Source organism: Bos taurus, chromosome 2 (assembly GCF_002263795.3).
Source record: "Bos taurus isolate L1 Dominette 01449 registration number 42190680 breed Hereford chromosome 2, ARS-UCD2.0, whole genome shotgun sequence".
Taxonomy (NCBI): domain Eukaryota; kingdom Metazoa; phylum Chordata; class Mammalia; order Artiodactyla; family Bovidae; genus Bos; species Bos taurus.
Window position 1 is genome coordinate 119,613,091 of NC_037329.1, and position 25,807 is coordinate 119,638,897.

Sequence of the window (25,807 nt, forward strand, 5' to 3'; positions counted from 1 at the left end):
GAATTAGGATCCTGCATGCTGTGCATAGCCCTGCAAAATTATATATATATAATATAAAATTATATAATTTAATTTATTTTATATACTATTTAATATAAAATATTGTAATATTCTATAATATACTATGTGCTGTGCTGTGCTTAGTCTGACTCTTTGTGACCGCGTGGACTGTAAGCCCACCAGGCTCCTCTGTCCATGGGATTCTCCAGGCAAGAACACTGGAGTGGGTTGCCATGCCCTCCTCCAGGGGATCTTCTCAACCCAGGGATTGAACCCAGGTCACCTGCATTGCAGGCAGATTCTTCACTGTTTGAGCCAGCAGGGAAGCCCAATTTTATACTATACTATAAAATATAGTATAAAATATTTATTGTATATATGTACACACACACACAAAACTTAAAGAGAAAGGAGAGCCGTATCCAACTGTTTTACTTTGCTTGAGATTCTATCCGATCAGTGTTTCTCTTTGTAACCAAAGTAGCCTGGTCCAGGGCCTTGGGTGGTTAAACTCTAGATCTGTGTGAGGAACTGGGCTCCTTCTGAGCACCTGGGGCTCAGATCCACACTGATTCTACCCCTGGAGCCGAAGCTAAGGAGAGAGCTTTAGACAAAATGATAAATGGTCAAAGCCACCTGAAATCTCTTCATGAAGTGATGAAGAATACGAGAGGACTCTGAGAGGCAAAGTGACCGAGAGCCCAACTGCTCCCAGAGGCCAGACGTTGGGTCACAGTGTGGATTTGCTCTGCAATACTAGCGTGCAAGAAATGCTACATTTTTCTATTTTTCTGGATCAGATTAAATGTGGTTCAGCCTGCAGCTCTTCTACTGATAGGGTGGTCAATTTCATCATTGTTGGGAGTCAGTTGTCTACTCTAGGACTCCTCAAGCATCCTGGGGTGGGAGCCACTGGAGTCAGGCTCATGGCAACTCAGAGGGTTAAACTGGGAGAATTTAGTGAAGGGACTATTCACATGATAAAGGAAGTAATAGGGGATAGTGACAGAGAGCTAGTACATGAAAGAAGAGCCTTTCAATACTACTTTTAAACAAAGAAAGTAGCTACTGTCAGAATCATGGCCAAGCAGGGCAGAGAATGGAGAGGACAGATTTGGGAGGTGAGCGGGTAAGTGGAGAATAACCAGCATGAGGACCCGTGGGATTGCTGAAAGAAACCCTCCCCTCAGGCTGTGGTCACTCCGGGTTCCCGTGCCCTGTTGTAGGGAATCGAGTCCTCCCAGGCAGGACTCACTCCCATCTCTGATCATCCAGGTCGAATGGCACCTGCCCGGGCCCCCAGGGTTTGGCTGTGTGTGCACAGGAAAGGCTGCACTTCCTTGGGGCGCTGGTGCTCTCCCTGGACACTCCGGCAACATGGGGAGGCAGCCCCCCCTTCCCTTCTCTCTCAGGGACCCCTGTGGGAGAGCTCACCTCCAACGTGGCAGCAGAGGCAGCAGAAAGTTTGCACTAGCATTACAGGGACTGTGTTTCGGAGCCACTGCTGGGGCTCCCCTGGTGTCAGGAGCTACAGTTGTACCACGGCCTGCAAGGCCAGGGGCTGGGTCCACCTCGGCATGGGGGCTACAGGGTGGGAGGCACCAAGGCCCGTGAGTGAGGCTGAAAGTGGGAGCAGAGGTGGGGTGGAGACCTAAGTGGTTAAGGATTCTGGTCTTGACGGACTGTATTTCTGCTTCCCCAGCAGGTCGCCAGAGGGGAACCAGGAGGACAGATTCAGGATGTAGGCAAGCACCCCAGGAGGCCCTGACAGATTAGGGAAGGCTTCACCCTCAAAGCGACTGGCCTTCCTGCTGGCAAGGCGGGGAGGCCCCAAAGGCAGGGTGACGTGGCGCTGAATGAATATGGGATCTTCCTTGTCTGCCAAGCAGGCCATGTCTATGGCTTTCCCATTACCTTGGTTTTGATATTGTGAAAATAATCAGTGTTTCTTGGGAAAACAGAAATGGATGCATGAAGTCCATGAACTTGCCTATATAAACCTGAAATTGAACAAAACCTGGAGCTGTAACTGCCTTTTGAAAAGTCACCTTATCTGGTGGAGAGCTTTGAGTTTAGCCAATCACAAGGAAACCTCCTTTTTATGATATTGTCCCTGTGAAAAACAGAGTGCCAAATTTTTATCATAAGTCTACGCTTTGGACAAGCTTACATCTCTGGAAGGAGAAATTCACTTGGCATTTTGAAAAGTTGCCCCAGAGGCAAGAAATCTTCTCATTTTTCAGTGACTCAACACAAGTTTATAGAAATATTACAGGCACGCTTCAGAGATATTGTGGGTTTGGTTCCAGAACACTACAATAAAGCCATATCACAATAAAGCAAGTCAAATGAATTTTTTGATTTCCCACTGCACATAAAAGTTACATTTAAACTATACTGTAGTCTATTAAGTGTGCAATAGCATTATCTCTAAAAAAAAAGTACATACCTACCTTAATGTAAAAATACTTTATTGCTAAAAAGTGCTAACCATCATCTGAACCTTCAGTGCGTCACAGTAATAACATCAAAGATCCCTAATCACTGATGCCTAGACTACAGCAATGATGAGAAAGTCAGTGGTATCATGACACCAGAATGTGACCCAGAAACACGCATCTGTACTGTGTCTGGAGAGAAGCGAGGTAGTGTGGTCCCTCTCAGGCCTGGCTGCCTGTACCTGCAGACCTTGAGCTGGTGGGGAAACCTAGCTCAGGGTGAGGGGGAAGAAGCCCTTAGTTTCCTCCAGAGGCTGACTGATTTGGGGTCAGCATGGTCACCTCACAGGTAGCAGCTCCCTGGGGGCAGAAGGAACCAAAAGCAGGAATGGAAGGAGAGACTGGCCTCCAGGCTGCAACTCCCCCAAATGTGGGAGTTTCTTTGTCTTCGTCTCTCCCAAGAATCCCTCCACTCACCAAAGATGCCCCTCCCCAGAGTGTGTTTTCTTAATATGTTCAGTGGCAAAGTGAGAACACTTTGTTAAAAAAAATAAACCCACTGGCAGTTTCCTGGCAGTCCAGTGGTTATGGCTGAACTCTCACTGCTGAGGGACTGGGTTCAATCCCTGGTCAGGGAACTAAGATCCTGCAAGCCATGCAACATGGCCAACAAACAAACAAACAAACAAACAATCACCACTCATGCTAAGTTGCTTTAGTTGTATCCAACTTTTTGTGACCCTATGATCTGTAGCTCACCAGGCTCCTCTGTCCACAGGAATTTCCCAGGCAAGAATACTGCAATGGGTTGCCATGCCCTCCTCCAGGGGATCTTCCCAACCTAGGGTTTGAACCTGTGTCTCTTATGTCTTCTGAATTGGCAGGCAGGTTCTTTACCACTGGCCCCGTCAGGGAAATCCAAACAAAAGCCCCATATCTGGAAATAGGTATTTTCAGACTGAAAACTTGCTCTTCTCTGCAGATAGATGGCCTGGCTGGTAGGGAAGATGTTGGCCAATATTTTCGAACAGAGTTCAGGGATGATTTTTCTTCAAGAAGAACAAAACCATGACGCCTGAACCAGGTGAGTGAGTTCACTGTCTATCTTTTCTCTCCATGGTTGAATACTTGCCATCCATAATATTAAGACAAAAGTATAAATGCTTTTACAGCTTCTGACAAGATAACACTGGTGAATATGATGCTTGATATTTAGTCAAAAATTCTCAGGGACAGAATCAGGCAGTGGGAAGCCCCAGGCTTCCACCTCATGCCTGTCTGCAGGGCCCAGCCCTGTGGATGGACTCCTTGCAGTTGCAGGAGAGATTCTAAGCTGGTAGCCAGAAAAACAGCCTGATCCAAAGAGGGGAAAACAGGAAGGGGGAGCTAAGATGCAGATCTGAGACGGGTGCTTAAACAGAGCTCTTGAGGACAGGGTTGACATCTGAGGACAGCTCTTGATAACATCTGCCTTCATGGTGGTATCCATAGCACCCAGGCCTCTGCTAGGTACCTTGTAATATATCTTCTTGATGATGTATAAGGTAATTGTCTTTATCCTCATCTCACAGATGAGGAAACAGAGACTTGACCAAGTGGTCTGCTCGAGGCCGTAGGATGTCAGTGGTAGATGTGGGATTCAAATCTTCCTGATCTACTGTACCTGGTTGTCTTCACACAGAGCAGACACCATGAAAATGTTAGTTGGATGGATGGATGGATGACGGATGTTGGGATGGAGGAAACTGGTAACAGAGAGAGGAGCTGGGTGCCGTTGGGAGACTTATTCACCAGCTTCTCTTTAGTATCTCTTAAATTTTGCACTAGGTGAATGCATTAGTTTATAAAATGAATATATGAAATAACAAGGATTAATATCTTCCAGGTAGAATATAGGCGGCACTAGTGGTAAAGAACCCATCCGCCAATGCAGGAGACAAAAGAGTCATGGGTTCGATCCTTGGGTTGGGAAAATCTCCTGGAGGAGCGCATAGCAACCCACTCTAGTATTCTTGCCTGGAGAATCTCCATGGACAGAGGAGCCTGGAGGGCTATGGTCCATAGGGTTGTAAAGAGTCAGACACGAATGAAGCAATGTAGCACACACACAAGTAGAATAAAAGTCCACTCCTGAAAGATTAAAAATCAGCATAGCTTCAGTTTTCATTTCTTCCCAAAATAGTCTAAGCAGCAAGATGCCCTGGCTGTTGTTTCACTCCTGTACATTACGAATAAATGAGACAAACAGAGACAGGAAATTGTTTATAGCAAGAATGACAGAAAATGGTTAATATTACACTTAAAAAATAATCTCATTGGTCTATTTATTTTTGGCTGTGCTGGGTCTTCGTTGCTGCACAGGCTTTTCTCATTGCAGCAAGCAGGGGCTACTCTTCAGTTGTGGCGCAGGGGCTTCTCACTGTGGTGGCTTCTCCTGTTGCAGAGCACAGGCTCTCGGGCACGTGGGCTCAGTAGCTGTGGCTCCCAGGCTCTAGAGCACAGGCTTAATAGTTGTGGCACATGGGCTTAGTTGCTCCGTGGCTTATGGGGTCTTCCTGCATGAGGGATGGAATCCATGTCTCCCACATAGGCAGGCAGATTCTTTACATCAAACCTCCAGGAAAGCCCAATATTACACTTTAATAGGAGATTTTACAGATTATTTGGATTGAAGGTCTTAATAGAGAATTGGGTAAACTCATGAAAAAAATATACTCAGAAGAAAATACATTTATAGTATCTAAGATAAGCCTAATAAGTAAAAATTAAGTTATTTATTAGAGCAAAAGGTTGGAAATAATCTATGAATCTAACAATATGCTATAATTATTCTGGTCAAATAGCTACTGGAAAATTCATGTAGGATACTACACATTTACTTAGCCTGATGCCATAGAATTGTATTTGTTGACATGTTGATGTGAATATCTTCAAGTTTTTAAAGTGAAAAAGTTACAAAACACTGTTGAAGTATATTCTACTGGAGGACTCACTTTTCAGTTTTCAATTTCAGAACTTACGATAAAGCCACAGTAGTCATGACAATGTGGCACAGGCATGAAGATAGATCAATGGACTAGAATTGAGCCCAGAAATAAATCCAAATGTGTTAATTGATATTGACAAGGATGATAAGATCATTCAATGGGAAAAAATAGTCTTTTGAACACTGGGACAACTGGATAACTGTATTCAAACAAGTGAAGTTAGACCTCTACCTCACTTCACATACAAAAATTTATTCAAAATGGATCAAAAATCCAAACATGTGTGCTAAAAGCATAAAATACTTGGAAGAAAACATAGGTATAAATTTTCATGACCTTGCATTAGGCAACAGTTTTTCTTAAGATATGATACACTGCTGCTGCTGCTGCTGCTAAGTCGCTTCAACCTCAACTCTGTGCAACCCCATAGATGGCAGCCCACCAAGCTCCCCCGTCCCTGGGATTCTCCAGGCAAGAACACTGGAGTGGGTTGCCATTTCCTTCTCCAATGCATGAAAGTGAAATGTGAAAGTGAATTCGCTCAGTCGTGCCCGACTCTTAGCAAGCCCATGGACTGCAGCCTACCAGGTTCCTCCGTCCATGGGATTTTCCAGGCAAGAGTACTGGAGTGGTGTGCCATTGCCTTCTCCGTATGATACACTAAGGACAAGCAACCAAATGAAAAATAGATAATTTGGACTTCACCAAGCTTAAAGCTTACTTTTCATCAAAGGACATTATTAAGGTAGTGAAAAGACAACAGTCCAGATGAGAGAAAATATTTGTAAAAAATGTATTTGATAAGAACCTAGAATCCAGAATACATAAAGAATTCTTACAATCTAGCAACAAAAAGACAACCTAATTAAAAATGAGCAAAGGACTTGAATAGAAAGTTCTCCAAAGAAGATATACAAATGGTCAATAAACATCATTACTAGCTGTTATGGAAATGCAAATTAAAACTACAATGAGATGCCACTTTACTAGATAGTACTGCATTCGAATGACTGCGTTTAAAAAATGGAAAATAACAAATGTTGTCGAGGTTGTGGAGAAATTGGGACACTTACACATTGTTGGTGGAAATATAAAATGGCACTGTTATGATATGACCCAGTCCATATGACCAAGCAATTTTACTCCTATATATATATGCCCTAAAGAATTGAAAATGTATGTTCATGCAAAAACTTGTACTTGAATGTTCATAGTAGCTTTATTCATAATAGCCAAAAACTGGAAACAACTCAAATGTCCATTAACTGATGGACAAAGAAAATGTGATATATATATATATGAATATGATTTTACGATAAAAAAGAATGAATCAGCGATCATATTATAATGTGGGTGAATCTTGAAAACATTATGCTAAGATAAATGGTTTTTCCAGTAGTCATGTATGGATGTGAGAGTTGGACCATAAAGAAAGCTAAGTGCCGAAGAATTGATGCTTTTAATCTGTGGTGTTGGAGAAGACTCTTGAGAGTCCCTTGGACTGTAAGGAAATTAAACCAGTCCATCCTAAAGGAAATCAGTCCTGAATATTCATTGGAAGGACTGATGCTGAAGATGAAACTACAATACTCTGGCCACCTGATGCGAAGAACTGACTCATTAGAAAAGACCCTGATGGTGGGAAAGATTGAAGGCAGGAGGAGAAAGGGATGACAGAGGATGAGACGGTTGGATGGCATCACTGACTCAATGGACATGAGTTTGAGTAAGCTCCGGGAGTTGGTGATGAACAGGGAAGACTGGTGTGCTGCAGTCTACTGGGTCACAAAGAGTTAGACACGACTGAGCGACTGAACTGAAGTGAAGCTAAAGAGGCCAATCATAAAGGGCCATATATTGTATGATTCCATTTATATAAATGTCCAGAATAGGGAAATTCATAGAAACAAAAAGTAGATTGTGATTGCCTAGGGCTGGAAGGATGGGAGGGAAATGATGGCATGGGATTTCTTTTTTGGTGTGGTTAAAATGTTCTAAAATTTATTGTGGTGATGGTTGTACAACCCTGTGACTATACTATGAAGAACCAAATTGTACACTTTAAAATGGTGAGTTTTATGTTATGTGAATTATATCTATTTAAATTTTCAAAAAAGTATATTTCAATCTAAATCCAAATGTATGTGTACCTACCTACAAATGTATGTATGTGTGTTTGTACATATGTATCTACCTACAGGGACTTGCCAGGTGGCTTAGTGGTAAAGAATCTGCCTGCCAATGCAGGAGATGGAAGAGATGCACGTTTGATCCTTGGCTGGGGAGGATCCCCTGGAGTAGGAAATGGCAACCCACTCCAGTATTCCTGCCTGAAAATTTTCCTGGGCAGAGAAGCCTGGTGGGCGAAGGTTCTCGGGGTCACAAAGAGTTGGACACGACTAACACACATTCACTGGAGAAGGCAATGGCACCCCACTCCAGTACTCTTGCCTGGAAAATCCCATGGATGGAGGAGCCTGGTGGGCTGCAGTCCATGAGGTCGCTGAGAGTCAGACACGACTGAGTGACTTCATTTTGACTTTTCACTTTCATGCACGGGAGAAGGAAATGGCAACCCACTCCAGTATTCTTGCCTGGAGAATCCCAGGGACGGGGGAGCCTGGTGGGCTGCCGTCTATGGGGTCGCAGAGTCGGACACGACTGAAGCGATTTAGCAGCAGCAGCAGCAGCAGCAGCAGCAGCAGCAACACACATTCACACATCTACTTACCAGTCTATCTCATTTTGGGTATTGGAATTACACCTACATTTTGAGTTGCTTCTTCATGTGAATATTTATAATTTATATAACAAAGAAAAAAATAAAAGAAAACCCTAAAATATACATGCAACTGCTAAGATACAATTTGTAAAAGAAGGGATGTAAAATGGTTGCACTTTGTGCAGCTCTGCAACATAAAGATATGGTACTAGTAACAGAATAAAGTGAAAACAAATGCGCAAAAGTGGTAAAACTACATATGAGGCAAAATTTGTTAAACTTTTTTTGTGTTATAATCTTTACCTTTACAAGCAGGCAGAAAGTGAACATATTTGTCTTAAATGAATTGAGGTTTTGTTTATTAACTTGCTACTGAAAATGTTAATGACAACAATATCAAGTCTAGATGCTTTTTCCAAAAAATTCACTCATTCTACCAATCTTCATTGAATAGGTTTTAGATATTTCTTTTTTTTCCCCTAAACTTGTTATTTTGTATTGGGGTATAGCTGATGAACAAGCAATGTTGGGACACTTTCAGATGAACAGCGAAGGGACACGCCCATACATATACATGTATCCACTCTTCCCCAGATTTTCCATATTTCCTGTGAATTTTTCCTTTCGCTCATCTTTTCCTGATGTTTTGAATTTTCTTCTTGTTTGGTTTTATTCAAAGTTATTAATTCCTTTTAATTTTAAAATGTATTCAATTTTAACTTTGAATTGTATTTCTTAATAATTGAAACATTTTTGCGTTTATATAGTCTTTAGGTTTTTGTACGTCTTATATTTTCTTGGCTACTTAATCGACTGTACTTGTAGTTTGAAAATATTATATTAGTTCATTTTAAATTATTTTGCATCTTAGCAGATATTCTTATTTTCCAATTAATTTATTTGATTTCATATTTATTCCTGTTCCTTTAAAAATTTGTTACTTATATCTTTTTAAAAAAATTTAGGTGTAAATTTAGTTGATATTTTTTTCCCTTTTTCTTTCTTGTTACCATAAGCCCAAAAGACACCAGAATTCTCTCAATGCAGCTTTAACTGTGTATCCAGTATCTCTTTTTTTGTTTGTCTTTTAAATAACATTCCCATATTTGGTGTTGCCTTTTCAACCTATTAATAATTGTTCCATCACAGAACTTTCTTCCTTTCTTGCCTGGTCATGTGCATATAGGTGGCATACCGGTTTTCTCCCCAATTTTATTGACTGAGAAAGTATGTGTAAAATCTTTGGGTGCTAGGTCACTTCAGTCATGTCCGACTCTTTGCGACCCTATAGACTATAGCCTGCCAGGCCCCTCTGTCCATGCGATTCTCCAGGCAAGAATACTGGAGTGGGTTGCCACGCCTTCCTCCACGGGCTCTTCCAGCCCAGGGATCGAACCCGTGTCTCTCATATCTCCTGCACTGGCTGGCGAGTTCTTTACCACTTGTGCTAGAATCTTTGTTTATCTATTGTGAATATCTTTATCTTCAAAATTGCAGTTCATTTCTGTGAAAGCCTAATACACATTTGAGAAAGCTCCCTATTTCCTAATTTTTCCCTTTTGGATCAGATCCTCTAATCACCGTTTTGTAGAAGAGAAAAGGAGGCCCCCTCACCACCACCCCAAGGTGTAGGGACTTGCTGACAATCCCTCAGCGGGGCCGGGTCAGAGCCTGTCTTGGGGGCCAATGAATGGAGTATTGTGGAGAGTTTCTGCCAGCAAGCTCCAACAGCACCCTGCCTTTGCTGGCGCTCCGTTCTGTTGAAAAGCTACAGAGCAGGGGGGCCTTGGGCCAAACAGCTTGTTTTGCCGGACTTCCCCTGCAGCCTCCCTGCTGTTCACAGCATTATACTGACCTGCTGTCTCAGGCTTCTCCTTGGCCCTGCCTGAACAAGGGATTATTTTCTAGGATGCTAGCTTCTCATGAAAACAGTCCTCCAGTGGGTCCTGCCATTGGTCTTCAGGGCATGCCCGGGTTTGCTGGAATCCTGGGATGAACACAACTTATTCAGTCAAGCTGGGACCCGCTACTCTTGCTTTTGTACAAGCCTGACTTATCTGAGCCAGGCTTTTAAATTATTCTCTCCCTTTTCTTTAAAAAAAATTTTTTTTTAAAAACAAGATTCATAGGTGTGGATTTGTCTTTTTAATCCAGTCTATTATTCTATTTTTTTAAATAGGAGAATTTAGTCCCTTTACATGTTATCTTATAATTGTTCTAATTGTATTACTCTGTATTTTTCTCAGTTAATAAAACTGTTTTCTCTTTAACTTAAAATAGGATTTCTTTTGGATGCTGTGTTTTTTGATTCATTTAACTAAGATCAAATGTAACATTTTCTGAACAACTCAGCTTCCCTGTGTTTTTACTATATTTTCATTTATCCATCAAGTGACTGTGCACATTTCTTTTTATCTGTTCTAATTTAAAAAATGTTTTTCTTATAAATAGATTCAGAATTCTTTTTGTCATTCTCTCAACTTCTTCAAGTCCTCTTTGGTCAAATCCTCTTGGTTTGGTTTTGGCCTTTAGAAAAGTTAAATATTTAAAAATACACTATCACTCTTAATGACAACCATAGCTTTATGTCATTGCTTTTCAGGCTAGGATATGCATATCCGTGGAGACAGGCTATAATACAGTGCATGAAACTATCACTTCTCCCTTCACTGAAATTTTGCTCCCCTCTCCTCCAGTAAGTCTGCACCATGCACACACACATACATTCCCCGCCCACTCCAGCCCCTAAGAAAGGTGTATACTTGAGTAGCCCTAATTCTACTGGGTGATTCTCTTTCCCTTGCTCAGCTGATTGGCTCCAGTAGACCCCTAGCCCAACTCATAGACTGGCCTGAGCCATTCAATAAGATGTTTTCTCTCTAGAATTTTAGAATTCAGAGAGTCAATCAGGGTTGGACACTGAAAAAGGAGAAACAGATTCACCGGTCACTGAAATTGTTCCCCACCCCCACCCCACACATAAGTCCTTGGAGGAGTGTTGATATCTGAAAAAAACATATATTGGGTTTGGTTAGGAAGAGAAAGTGCCAAGGAGAACTTTGGTAGGCTACAGTGTCTGCTCTAAAAGGAAGAATAAAAGCTTCTTATGTCAATTAAGACCATCATTTACAAGATACTTGGCTATTTTATACTCCTAAAAGCAACTACTATATAGGATAACTACGTGTTAAATAATATTAACAAACACATGAATTTTACTATGTGCCAGGCACTGTTCTAGGTCCTTTACATATATTGACTCATTCAAATCTCACATAAGCCTTATGAGATGCTATCGTCATCATCTACATTCTACCGGTGAGGAAAATGGAGACACAGAGAGGTTGGTTAACTTACCCAAGGTCACACAGCAAGTAATTGGAGGACTTGGATTTCAACCCAGCAGTTTGGTAACCCATGCCTTAAGTGCTATGCCACACTGGTGCTGTATCAGAGTTGCAACTTGAGAGTGCCTTTTCTCTTACACCGGCTTCTTATGTGGCTGGTATCTAGCAGGACACAAGGCATAGAAGAAAAGTAAAATTCTGTCCTATACATATCTCCCTCTGCAGTAAATTCTCCAGCAAAGAAAAGTATAAGCATTCTGGATTTTGTGAATGAAATATGACTCTTTATTTTCTCATTTAAAGTGCAATGATTGTTAGATGACATTTGCAGTTGCTGAGATACATGTATAATTCAAGTCCAAAACCAGAAAAAATATGCAAGATGGAAGATCAGAGAAATAAAAATCAAAATAAGATGATGAGGGAGTATAAAAATTAAGACAAATTTAAAGCTAAAGATGTGGAAATAAAAATTTAGGAAGAATAACACTGTAAATGAGAGCATTTTCTGAAATTCATATTTAAAGTAGCATATGTAAAATTAAAAAAAAGAGATAAAAAGGCAAAAAACTATAAAAATTTAAAAAATGCACCTAAAAAGTTAAGAATAATATGTTAATTGAATCCTGATAAAATAAATAGTGAAAATATTTAAAAAGATGAAAATTTAAAGAGAAGTTAGTAGGTTAAAGAGACATTAAGGCAAAAGCTAACACCTATGAGGCAAAAATGGGAATATTATAGAAGAATTTATGTCTTAAAAATTAGGATAAAAATAATACTATGAAGCTAGAAGGAAGAGAAAAATGTAATTTTTTTTGAATTTAAAAAATCTTGTATTTTTACTTTTACAATGAAAAACTATTAAGTATTTTTTTTGTAACTGCTGTATCACACACATGCATAGAAGAAATACACAGAATCAGCATCAGGATTAACAAAAGACAAAGGTCAGTAGGTCAAGACAAGAATGATAAGACATTAGATTCATGGATCAATAAGAAAAAATTGTCAAATAGGAAAAAAAATGAGAAAAAGCAATTCACTGAAGATGAAATGCAAATGACAGTGAATATATAAAAAGCTGCCCAACCTCACTAATAATTGGAAAAATGCAAAGTAAAACAAAATAAGATTGTATTTTCAAGCACAGGACTAGCAGAAATTAAAAAGATTTATGATATCCAGAGCTGGCAGTGATAAGTGCAAATAAGCACTCTCATACACTGTTGGTGGGAGTATAAATTAATAAGCCTATTTTGAAGAGCATTTGGCAGTATCACAAAATTTCAATTTGTAACTTTTAGCCAACTAGAACTCTTTTCCACAGAAATACTTTCACATGAGAACAAACTTATGTACAGGATACTGAAAGCACCATTATTTATGATAGAGAAAATTGAATGCAAATGAAGTATTCTCCAATACAGTAATATTGAATCAATAATTACACATTTGTACAATAAAATATTATATAGATATTAAAAATAGTGAAGCTGACTTTCATGGATTGACTTGGAAAGATCTATAAAACATAGTGTTAAGGGAAAAAATTAAAAGCATATTGGGGATATAAATTTTTAAGACTAAATTTAAAGTGAGATGAGAACAGCATCAGACTATAGACAGACTCCAAGTTGGAAATCGTGGTCTGGGTGATCTAGCTGCAGCAGTCTGGGAGGCTAAGAACAATTGATATGGTGATGGTGATATTTTCTGCTTACTCAGAGCCCTCTAAGCCCACCATACTCTGCCTGCACAGGTATGGACTTTATAATGCATCCCACAGCTGATCTGGGCTTGATTAGCTAGTGGTAAAGAACCTGCCTTCCAAGGCAGGTAGACATAAAAGATGCTGGTTCGATCCCTGGGTTGGGAAGATCCCTTGGAGGAGGGCATGGCAACCCACTCCCAGTATTCTTGTCTGGAGAATCCCATGGACAGAGGAGCCTGGCAGGCTGCAGTCCATAGGGTCTCGAAGAGTCAGACACGACTGAAATGACTTAGCATGCATACACGCACAGCTGAGCTAAGACCTTCCAAAGTCACACTCTCAAGCCAGCAAGCACTCTTTTACTTTGGTTGTGGGAATGTGTTCAATTCTTTTTAAAAAAATATTTATTTATTTGGCTGTGCCAGGCCTCAGCTGCATCATGTGGGATCTTCGATCTTCACTGTGGCACGCGGGATCTTTAGTTTCCGCATGCAAACTCTTAGTCATAGCATGAGATCTAATTCCCTGCTGCTGCTGCTAAGTCACTTCAGTCGTGTCCGACTCTGTGCGACCCCATAGACGGAAGCCCACCAGGCTTCCCCATCCCTGGGATTCTCCAGGCAAGAACACTGGAGTGGGTTGCCATTTCCTTCTCCAATGCATGAAAGTGAAAAGTGAAAGTGAAGTTGCTCAGTCGTGTCCGACCCTCAGTGACCCCATGGACTGCAGCCCACCAGGCTCCTCTGTTCATGGGATTTTCCAGGCAAGAGTACTGGAGTGGGGTGCCATTGCCTTGAGCAAGGATCAAACCCAGGTTCCCCGCATTGTGGAGTGTGGAGTTTTAGCCACTGGATTACAGGGAAGTCCTGGAATATATTCAATTCTACCTTAGATTTTTCTTTAACCTATTTGGTAGTCCTTTCACTATCTTTTAACTTCCTTCAAGGTAAAATTAGCAGGTGAAAGGCAATCAAAATGTGTTGTTGAATGAATTTATTCCATCCTATCTCCTTGAAGTTTTTGTGCTGTTTGGTCAGTACGTTGTTCAGACACACACACACACACACACACACACACACACAGCTTTAGCACCTTGCGTCATCTCTGAGGTTGTAATCCCTTCTTACTGAACCCAAGTTATTTGGTTATTTGCTCCTTTCACCGCAATTGGTGGCAATGGAATTGGGTGGGGGAAATGACACAGTCTATAGGACTTGTTCTTGGACTGGGTTATTAGGGTGAGAGTGTGGTGATGAGGGAAAGTGGAGTCAAGAGTGACTCCTGGGTGTCTGGCTTTGAGACAAGGTGGATGTTAGTAAAGGAGAAACCCAAGTTGGGGATGGTGGTGGTTAGGAATCAGGATTGGCACGGAAAGCTCTGGGGCAACAAAAACTTAGACTTCATAACAGACACAGTTCCTCCTAGGGCCAAAATGGAATTCTCCTGGAGGCAGCAGATGGCTCATCTCATATAAGAACCAGGCACAGTAACTCTGATCCTTCACTGATATCTTGGGTCTTGGGGGGCATTCCTCTAAGCCATTAACTGGCATCCATCAACCAGAGACCAGACAGACAACATCACTTGGAAACTTCCATGCCCATACCACTCTGAAAATACAGAGTTCACCTACAATTCCCTGCAGTTCTCTAAGAATATGCCCTTCATAGCAATGATAAATTTCTACCTCTTGAAGCATCATTGAGATGTCCCAGAAGCCTAGCCAACTTGAGCCTAATGAATTACCCTGGCCCTTCAATAGAACACAGTTCTTTAGAATAGATGCTATATTCAAGGTTGCCAGGAGAATGTGGGGTGGGCTTTATCTTATACTTCATGTATTTGGGTTTCCTTTTTCCAGGTTACAAGTTGACTTTGTCCCTCCTTTTCACAAAAAATTAATTGATTTAACTTTCTTTTACTGAGTTGTAACCATTTTCTGGGCTTCCCTGTTGACTCAGATGGTAAAGATTTCACCTGCAATGCAGGAGACCCGGGTTCAATCCCTGGGTTGGGAAGATGCCCTGGAGAAGGGAATAGTTACTCACTCCAGTATTCTTGCCTGGAGAATTCCATGGAAAGAGGAGTCTAGCAGGCTATAGTCCATATGGTTGAAATTTCCATCGGGTTGATGTTGCTTCTAGGCCCTCTGGGCTGATATGTTGGGTGTCCTAAACTCTTCAGCTACACATTTAGAATTTCATGGTTTCTTTCCATGGATGCCTGGTCACATCCATTGTGGACAGATTTAGCAGTCTCTCAGAGAATTATATTTCTCTCTCGGGCATACACGTGCACACACACACACACACACTGTAATATTTGTGATAACAAAAATTGATTGGAATTATGGACTGGGATATATGTTTTTGGGGCAAGCCTCTCATTTCAACTCACTCCAGAGTGTGTTGCGGTTACCCTTTGGCCCAATTGAAGAAGCCCAGGGTGCACTTCATTTAGACGACTTGGGGATATGTCTACCTAGCCCTGTAGCCTTCACACTGGCTGAAACCACACTTTCTGCCTGCAGCCCAATCTCAGTGAGATATCTCTGTTATGGACAAAAGTTGTCTTTCTCTCCTATTCCTGTTTCTAATTATTTTTGGCTTCACTTCCCATTTCTGGCCCTGAAAGCCCAGCTTCTATGTTTTCAGTCCTTTATCTTTCTTCTGGATCTTCCCACCTCTCGCTCCACTGGGCTCTCTCCCATCTACTGAGTCCCTGGGCCTCCATCACACTCTGCTTCCTACCCTTGCTGAGTTTCTTCCACCCTCTACAGTTTGAATAGACAAGTAAGTTCTGCCCACAACACACCTTTGCTGAGGGTTTGGAAGGGACTTGTGTGAACATTAAAAATCAGAGGCTCAGGGGTTCTTTTATTCTTTAAATAAACATCGATTGAGGCCTTTGCATGTGGCAGGCACTGTAGATGCAAGGTTAAATAACAATATCTTCCACCTTCAAGGAGATTGGTTATTAGTAGAGGAATTCTGAAATTTTCAAATACAGTGACAGTGCTTTTAGATACATCAGGCATTCAGGAACAATTTAATGTTATCTCTTTCCCTTGTTTCAACTAGGAGCATATGGTGGTGGACTCTCACTACACAGATTCAAGTCATTGTCAGCTTTGACAACCCAGTCCTGAATTTTGATTTTTCTATGGTCACCACTGGGCTCTGGATCCACACAGCATTTGACACTGGTGATCACCTCCTCACCGAAATTCTTCTGCTGTCTTCTCAGCAGTCTTTCAAACGAACAAGCTGCCTGCTCTTTGGGGGTTCTTTTTCCTTTGTGCACACCTACGATATGTTTTCTAGGTTCCAGCCTTAACCATACTCTCTTCTCTACACAGTTTCCAGGGGAGGCCCGTACATACCTTTCTTTCAGTGGGTTTCTCAACGGGGAGCCTACTCTCCTCCCTGGATCACTCTTCCCTACCCTTTTAACTTGGCTGAGGTCCCTACCCCTGGCTTTTCCCCACCTGAGTCTGGGTAGGCTCGCCTCGGGCTGGCTCCCCTACCTTTCTTCACTCTGAGCATCCCAGTCTGCAGGATACTGCCTGCCTGCCTGCCCTCCCACCCGCCTGTCCGTTCAGCGGGCAGGAACCACGCCTGGGTGGTCCACCTCGGTATCCCAAGGCCAGCCCTGCACCTAGCTAGCTCTGAGCAGGTGTAACCGAGCGTGGAGTAAGTCAAGGGATGAGTTAAACAAACAAACAAAAAAAAACCAAAAAACCAAACTTGTCACAGGAAAGGACCGGCAGGCTACACCCGGGAGCTAGAAGCTGCAGGCTGGCGGCGTCGGGGGCGAGGATAGCGGGGGTTGGGGGGCTATAGGGGGATAGGAGGATAGGGGAGTGGGTGGTGTGAGACGCAGTTCAGCAGGGCACGGTACCGAAGACTGGGGCTGGGCGCGATCAGGAGCAGGGGCGGGAGGTCGCCCGCCAGCCGCTGGCCCGGGAGCAGAGGGCCGGCATCTAGAGCCACTGGCTACAGCCTGCTGCCGGGAGAGCCCTCCGCTCGGGCTCTGCTGCCGCCGCCGCAACAGAGCTACCGCGGACCCACGGCCGCGGCCGCGCGCGCTCACCCCTCGCTTCGCTTTTGGCCCCTCCCGGCCACCGTTGCTCTCTACAACTCGGCGCCCGTGACCCGGAAGAGCATTCTCCTTAGCAACTGCGGGACGGCGGCGGTGCTGGCCTCCCGGGAGCCACGGTGAGGCCTCCCCGCCCCCGGCCCCCCCCCCCCCCCCCCCGCGTCCGCGCGCCCATCTCGACCCCTCCCCAGAACCGACCTCGGGGCTGCCCTTCAAGGCCACCGCAACCCTTCGGGGTGGTGGGGGCACCTGCGCCGGCGGCCAGGCGCAAGTGCTCTCTGTCTCTGGCATCGATTCTCCGGTCCTGGCGTCGTCTCTGCCCACCCAACGCCCCCGGCTCAGGGCCCACCTGGTCTCTCAGGCCCGGCTCCTCGCGCCTGAGCCTCGCCGGCCCTCCCTTGTACCCAGTATGATGCCCCGGGAGGAAAAGTAGAGTTAAACAGCCTGTTGCTGTCCAGGGGACGCTTCCCGAGGTTCGGGTTACCTGTGGACGCGTTCTTTTGGGTCCCGATACAGATGTTTGGGATTGACAGGGGAGGGACGCCTTAGGATTCCTGAGCAGCAGCGACTTTGCTGTAATACTTGATGTTTGCCTGTTGCTTTGCGCCTTCCAGAGTGGTATACTTTTATCTGCTTCGTTGATCGTGGAGACTCATCTAGTTCAACATTTCGAACTGATCCTTTAGCTGGGGATTAGCTTTCTGGTTTTTAGTTTATTTGTGCTGTGCTGAGTCGAGTCGGAGTCTTTGCGACCCTATGGACTTGTAGCCCGCCAGGCTGCCCTGTCTATGGGGATTCTCCAGGCGAGAGTACTGGAGTGAGTTGCCATGCCCTCCTCCAAGGGATCTTCCCAACCCAGGTATGGAACCCAGGCCTCCCGCATTGCAGGCGGGATCTTTTACTGTCTGAGCTACCAGGGAATCCCAAGAATACTGGAGTGGGTAGCCTGTTCCTTCTGCAGGGGAACTTCCCAACCCAGAAATTGAACCGGGGTCTCCTGCATTGCCGGCAAATTCTTTACCAGCTGAGCTACCTGGGAATTTTAGTTTATTTAGTATTCTGTGAGTTAGATTTTGTGTCTTAACAGTTTTCTACAAAAGGAACTCTCCTTGGGACTGAGTGGATTTGGGGGGAAAAGACTCAAGTGACATTTACCACGTTGAAGAAGTAGGGACAGGTGTTGTTAATATCTCTGACTTACATTTGAAAACAGTTTCAACACAATAGTAAAATCCCAGCTGGCCTGTTTCCGACCCCCTCACCCCCACCCCCCGCCTCCACCCCAGAAATTGACAAAGTAAAATTTATATTAAAATACAAAGGACTGAAAACCTCCCTTAATTGAGTTTGAAGCAGTGGGACTAAGGATGCTCTAAGCCAGCAGTCGTAATCTTTTTGGCACCAGGGACTGGTTTGCTGAAGGTAATTTTTCTGGGGTTGCGTGGATGGCTTGGGGTTGATTCAAGTACATTACATTTATTGTGCATTTTATTTCTAGTATTACATTATGATGTATAATGAAATGGGGCTTCCCAGGTGGCACTAGGGGTAAAGAACCCGCCTGCCAATGTAGGAGATGTAAGCTAAGACATGCCAGATCGATCCCTGGGTGGGAAAGAACCCCCGGAAGAGTGCATGGCAACCCACTCCAGTACTCATGCCTGGAGAATCCCATGGGCAGAGAAGACTTGAGGGCTACAGTCCATAGGGTCGCGAAGAGTCGGCCGGGACTTAGCATGAACGCACATATAATGGAATAGTTTTACATATAATGGAATAATTGTACAGCTCACCATAATGCAGAATCAGTGGGAGCTCTGAGCTTGTTTTCCTGCAACTGGATGGTCCCATCTAGGGGTGATGGGGGACAATGGCACCTGAAGTGTGTTGCTTATGTCAGTCTACTCCATAGTCTTGTTTTGGTTTGAGCTCCTGTGAGAATCGCATGTGGCTGCTGATCTGACAGGAGGTGAAGCTCAGGCTGTAATGGGAGCGATGGGAAGTCGCTGTAAATACACCGGAAGCTTCGCTTGCTTACCGGCTATTCACTTCCTGCTGTGCTGCCCAATTCCTAACAGGCCGCAGACCCGTACCATGGGGTTTGGGGACCCCCCGCTCTAAGCCTTATTCGAACGTTATTGGATAACGACATTATAATTAATCCAATGGTAATGGAGATAAAACTGAGGCATATGAACAATTTTTGGAAATATTATTTGGGACTAAAATACAGGAGTTTAGTTATCAAAATCCATTATTCAAAAGAGTATAATTTCATTTCAGTTCAGTAAGTATTTATTAAGTGCTTAGAGTGCTCAGTATTTGCTTAGAGACAGAAGGGCCAGGGAAATTTATACAGGCATTTGAGTTGACTTTCTTGTTTTTTTAAAGAGTTGAGTAGGGACTTCAGGCTCAGTTGCTTTGGGCATCCTCCAAGATTGATTTGTGAAGATGCATAGACTCCTAAGGAGACATTCTGTGATATTTTATTATTATAGATTTGGTGCCCGTTCACTTATTCAACAGGTATTTGAGTGCTTAGTTGGTACTAGGTGCTGAGTTTAGCATTGGAAATGGGGGAAGGTGAATGCATACAAGACCGTTGTGCTCAGCAGATGCCAGCAGATTAACCACACGAATGTAAAACTGCAACAGTGACAAGTATTTGAGTTAGGGACATCCCAGAAGTGACATTTGATCTGAGATCTGAAGGATGCACAGGAAAGGAAGAACGTTCCAGTCAGAACAAACGCAAGGATAAAAAGACCCTGTGATGGCAGGGTTCATGGAGATGACTGGGGACTTAAGGTACAGGCCTATGTATGGATCAGGAAGCGTACAGAAGAACCTGGGGGGAGAGGGGGCTGGTGAAGTGGGCCAGAAGGTGCTGGGCCTTGCAAGCAGGTAGAAGAGTTTTTCTTTATTCTTGGTGTAAAGAGAAGCTTCCATACAGATTTTTAAAGATTTAACGTAATTTTAATTTATTTGGTCACGCCAGGTCTTAGTTGTGGCACGCAGGATCTTTGATCTTTGTTGTGGCATGTGGGGTCTAGTTCCCTGAGCAGGGACTGAACCTGGGCCCCTGCATTGGGAGCACAAGAGTCTTAGCCATTGGGCCACCAGGGAAGTCCCTGTACAGTTTTCCTTTGAGCCTTAGACTAGATTGTGGGTGGGGATGGCTCCATTAGATTGGGTTTACTAGCCTGCTCTGTATTTTGTACCATCACTTAGTGTTTGTATTGTCTTCTTTTGGTTTTCTCGCTCCTTAAGTTTTATTGTAGTTGAGGAAACCTGCTTGTACCATTAGCAAGATACGTCTACTTTTTTTTTTCCCAATTAGGGACAAAAGGAATTTTAGAGATTAAGACTGAACACTGAAGTTAGTCAATTTGAAATATTTTTGCATTAGTATGACTGCCAGGGCACTAATTTTTGTGACTCTTTTTTTCTAATTGTAGTTTAAAAAAATGCGTAGTCTAAAATGGACCCTCGACCATTTTTCAGTGTACAGTTAGCTGTATTTACACTGTTGTGTAGCAGTGCTCACCCTTTTTCATCTTAGAAAAGCTAATCTCTGTACCAGTGAACAATTCCCCATTTCTCCTTCCCGCCACCTCCCGGCAGCCACCATTCTCCTTTCTGTTATCATGATTTTGACTACTCCAGATACTTCAGAGGAGTGAAATTATACAAGGTGTGTCCCCTGTACCTTCATATTCCTCCTCTGCACATGTCCTTCCTTCTCCCGTCAGTCAGTTCAAATCCTGCCTGTCCTTTTCCCTCTCGTTATGGCATGTATTTGCCCATGGCAAATACTTGGGTTCCCCTGCACAGTTTGATGAAAAAGCCATCAGAAAAGAAAAGGAACACGTTAAACTTTTTAGCTTGACTGATTTGAGACAAAGATTTGTGCTTATTTGTGAGTTTAATTACTGCTCAGTGGTTTTGAAAGAATCATATTTGTACCACATTTTATAGTGTTCACCTTGCAACACTTAGAGACCAGTTGATTTTAGGTATTGGATTGGAGATGATTTTGAGGTGGCTCGGTATTTTAAGTACAAAAAAGGTATAGCAAAGGATTTTCTTGTGTGGGGAAGATTTGTAAACTTTTGTTTTCAGTTTCCGCATTTATCCCAAACTTTGGTTTTCTGTAATGTTGACCAGCCTTAGAGGATCAGCCTCATAGGATCCAAGTTGCAGAGTGTCCTTTTATTTTAACCAGAAGTATTTTGTTTTCTCTGGGGAGTTTCTGTAGGAAATGAAGCTCGTTTTCATTCAAATACTATTGAGCACATGTGCAAATCCCGCTATGGGCCTGGAATGGTTCTGTGACTCCCTCTGCGGTCTGGCCAGCTGTGCCATTTTTGGCGATGTGAAGGAAGCGCAGGCAGAATTCTTGTTATCGCTGTTAGACTGAGGGTGGTGGGAGGTACACAGGATGCTCCTCTGTGTTGTGTCACGAGAGGTAGAGGATTTGACAACAAGAACTTTTCAGAGAGCATTTAATTTGGAACCGTAGCAAGAACTGGATGCCCCAGAGCTGCAATTAGGTGATTAACTCATAGATTTAGTCAAGTGCAATCAACCACTAGTCCAAAAACGCTCCCCACCCCCATTTTTAAAAATTGTGATAAAATACACAAAATCCAAAATTTGCCATCTTATCCATTTTCCGTGTGCTGTTCAGTGGTATTAAATATATTCATAATGTCTTGCAGTCATCATCATTCATCTCCAGAACTATTCATCCTGTAAAACTGAAACTCTTTACCCATTAAACCATGACTTCCTATTCTTCCCAGCCTCTGGCAACTATTCATCTACTTTCTGTCTCTGATCTTGAGTACTCTAAGTACCTCGTAACAGTGGAATCACACAGTATTTGTCTTTTTGTGCGCTGTGTTCTCAGGGTTTGGGCTTCCCTAGTGCCTGCAATGCTGGAGACCCAGGTTCGATCCCTGGGTCGGGAAGATCCCCTGGAGAAGGGCACGGTACTCCAGTAATCTTGGCTGGAGCATCCCATGGACAGAGGAGCCTGGCAGGCTATGGTCCATACGGTTGCAAAGAGTTGGACACGACTGAAATGACTTGGCATGCATGCACACATGAACCCATGTCTGATTTCACAGTCCATAATCCTTCCACAACTCTGCATTATGCATGCTAAGTCGCTTCAGACTCTTTGCGACACTGTGGACCATAGCCCATCAGTCTCCTCTGTCCATGGAATTTCCCAGGCAAGAATACTGGAGTGGGTTGCCATACTCTCCTCCAGGGGATCTTCCCGACCCAGGGATCGAACCCTCATCTCTTAAGTCTCCTGCATTGGCAGGTGGGTTCTTTACCACTTGGAGAAGGGAATGGCAACCCACTTCAGTATTGTTGCCTGGAGAATTCCATGGACAGAGGAGACTGGCGGGCTGTAGTCCATGGGGTCGCAAAGAGCTGGACATGACTGAGCAGCTAATACTTTTTTTTTTTTTTTCACCACTACCACCACTTGGGAATCCCACACTGAATCATCCTACTTCTGTAAATCAGGTTCTGATTTCAGCATGAATGCTAGATGTGTCAACATCAACCTGAGATCTAAGGGAACTGTAAGGAAAAGGGCAAGTAATGAAGTAGGTGGATACAGTAGGAAGTCACCTGTTCCCTGTGGTTTGAAGAATCCTTCAAATGAAGGACAGTAATTGTTGGCGTATTTAATAGACTTGAGAGCTTGGGTGCCCAAACCAGGAGGAGGCAGGAAGTTATATAATGCTAACTGAGGAACTTTGCTCTTTAGGTTCCTTTGCAGGATTCCTTTAATGAAACTGAATTGTTTCTGTCTCCCATTAGGCTTTGATGAGGAAGAGGTTTCTAGTGATTGTTTAGGTGCTGAGGGATTTGCAGAGAATCTGCAAACATTTCTGTGTAGCTTCATGTCTTTTAGAGAGCATTTCTCTGCGTGGGAATAGTTGCTTCTTTCTCTCTTTGCCATGGTCCGCTTTAGTCAGTTTTAGAGTGTTGAATATGAAACTAGTAGCAATTGTACCAGGAAGGAGATAACAACACATGGTTATTTTTGTTTAATCCGATTTAAGATCCATAATTTACATGGTTATTCTTTTTAGTTATCTTACATTTAAAAAATGAAAATATATTTGCACTGTTCATATATCTTTTGCTGCATTAAGACATTTGTTACCATGATTTACTGAATTTTGTCAGTTCAAATCAGTCTTCCTTAATATTTTGCATAAAGATGCTCTGTGAATTTTATAACTATACATTATTCGGGCTTCCCAGGTAGCTCATATGGTAAAGAATCTGCCTGCAATGCGGGAAACCTGGGTTTGATCCCTGGTTTGGGAAGATCCCCTGGAGAAGGGCATGACAACCCACTCCAGTATTCTTGCCTGGAGAATTCCATGGACAGAGAAACCTGGTGGGCTACAGTCCATGGGGTCTCAAAGATTCGGACACGATTGAGTGTCCGAATACATATACATTATTAGCAGGAAATACTTTTAATGATTGAATACAAACCAGTTTGGATCATGAAGCATTATTAATTATTGGTTAAGACCATGTTTTTACAAAGCTGGTTTACTGAGATATAGTCAACATATATAAACAGTACTTATTAAAAATGTGCAATTTATAAAATGTTGATAGATATATGTACTTATGAGACTGTCATCACAGACAGGATAGTGAACATATCCATCACCCCCAAAACTTTCATTACATCGTTGGCTCCTTGATCCCCATCCATGACAACTACTGATTATTCTGTAATTATATATTAATTGTGTTTCCTAGAATTTCCTAGAATGTTATATAAACGGAATCATATAGTTTGTGGTTATGCTTCTTTCATTTAGCATGGTTATTTTGATATTCATTCTTTAGTATGTCAGTAGTTGATTCCTCTTTAATGCTGAATACTGTTCCTTTGAAGGGATATACTGCAGTTTATTGATACATTCACCTATTGTTGGACATATTGGTCATTTCCAATTTTTAGTTGGTAACAAATGAGGTTGTTATGAATATTTGTATACCAGTCTTTTTGTATGGATATATACTTTTATTCCTCTTGGTTAAGCACATAGAAGTAAAATGGCTAGATCATGTGGTAGGAACATACTTAACTTTTAAAGAAACTGTCAGAATTTTCCAAAGTGGCTGTACTCTTTTGCTTTACCACCAGCAGTGTATAAGAGGTCCAGTTCTTCCACATCCTTGCCAACACTTGGGATGGTCAGTCTTTTCAATTTTAGTCTTTCTTATAGATGTGGAATGGTATCTCATTGTGATTTTAAATTGTATTTCTCTAAGGACTAAGATGTTGTGTGTCTTTACATGAGCTTATTTCCTATCCATATAACTTCTTTGGTGAAATGGACAAAAAATGGTTTGTCCATTTTTGATTGGGTGTGTTTTCTTATCACTGATTTTTAGAAGTTCTTTATATATTCTGGATGTATATCCTTTTTCAGACACAGGATTTGCAAATGTTTTCTCTTCAGTTCAATCCAGTCTCTCAGCTGTGTCTGACTCTGTGAACCCATGGACTGCAGCATGCCAGGCTTCCCTGTCTATCACCAACTCCCGGAGCTTACTCAAACTCACGTCCATCAAGTCAGTGATGCCATCCAACCATCTCATCCTCTGTTGTCCCCTTCTCCTCCTGCCTTTAATCCTTCCCAGCATCAGGGTCTTTTCCACTGAGTCAGTTCTTCCCATCAGGTGGCCAAAGTATTGGAACTTCAGCTTCAGCATCAACTGAATATTCAGCTTCTAAGGAATATTCAGGACTGATTTCCTTTAGGATTGACTGATTTGATCTCCTTGCAGTCCAAGGGACTCTCAAGAGTCTTCTCCAACACCACAGTTCAAAAGCATCAATTCTGTGGCACTCAGCTTTCTTTATGGTCCAACTCTCACATGCATACATGATTACTGGAAAAACCATAGCTTTGATTAGACGGACCTTTGTTGGCAAACTAAAGTCCTGCTTTTTAACATGCTGTCTAGGTTGGTCATAGCTTTTCTTCCAAGGAGCAAGCATCTTTTAATATCATGGCTGCAGTCACCATCTGCAGTGGTTTTGGATCCCAAGAAAATAAGTCCATCACTGTTTCCATTGTTTCCCCATCTATTTGCCATGAAGTGATGGGGCCAGATGCCATGATCTTAGTTTTTTGAATGTTGAGTTTTAAGCCAGCTTTTTCACTCTTCTCTTTTACTTTCATTAAGAGACTCTTTAATTTCTCTTCACTTTCTGCCATAAAAGTGGTATCATCTGCATTATCTAAGGTTATTGATATTTCTCCCAGCAATCTTAATTCCAGCTTGTGGTTCCTCCAACCTGGCGGAGGAACCAGGCTGGAAGTTAAATAAGCAGGGTGACAATATACAGCCTTGACGTACTCCTTTCCCAATTTGGAACCAGTCAGTTGTTCCATGTCCAGTTCTAACTGTTGCTTCTTGACCTGCATACAGATTTT

The 25,807-nt window shown here is 42.7% G+C and overlaps 1 protein-coding gene and 1 long non-coding RNA gene across 8 annotated transcripts in view; one reads left to right on the forward strand and one right to left on the reverse strand.

Annotated features, from left to right (window-relative positions):
* Nucleotides 1–4,395: 4,395 nt before the first annotated feature.
* Nucleotides 4,396–17,256, reverse strand: LOC132343363 (uncharacterized). The gene is made up of 3 exons (XR_009492168.1): nucleotides 17,109–17,256; nucleotides 11,505–11,656; nucleotides 4,396–4,993 (listed from the first exon to the last, which is right to left on the reverse strand). It is a non-coding gene; the product is annotated as an uncharacterized lncRNA (long non-coding RNA).
* A 113-nt stretch (nucleotides 17,257–17,369) lies between these two features.
* Nucleotides 17,370–25,807, forward strand: part of DIS3L2 (DIS3 like 3'-5' exoribonuclease 2) — a 361,295-nt gene continuing 352,857 nt past the window's right edge. For 5 of the 7 annotated variants that reach the window (XR_009490563.1, XR_003038041.2, XM_025001735.2 and 2 more), the window contains exon 1: nucleotides 17,370–17,425. The gene's annotated coding sequence lies outside the window, so the exon portion shown is untranslated. Of the gene's footprint in view, nucleotides 17,780–25,807 lie in introns of all 7 variants that reach the window. The other 2 variants (XM_025001739.2, XM_059874524.1) reach the window with 1 other exon arrangement.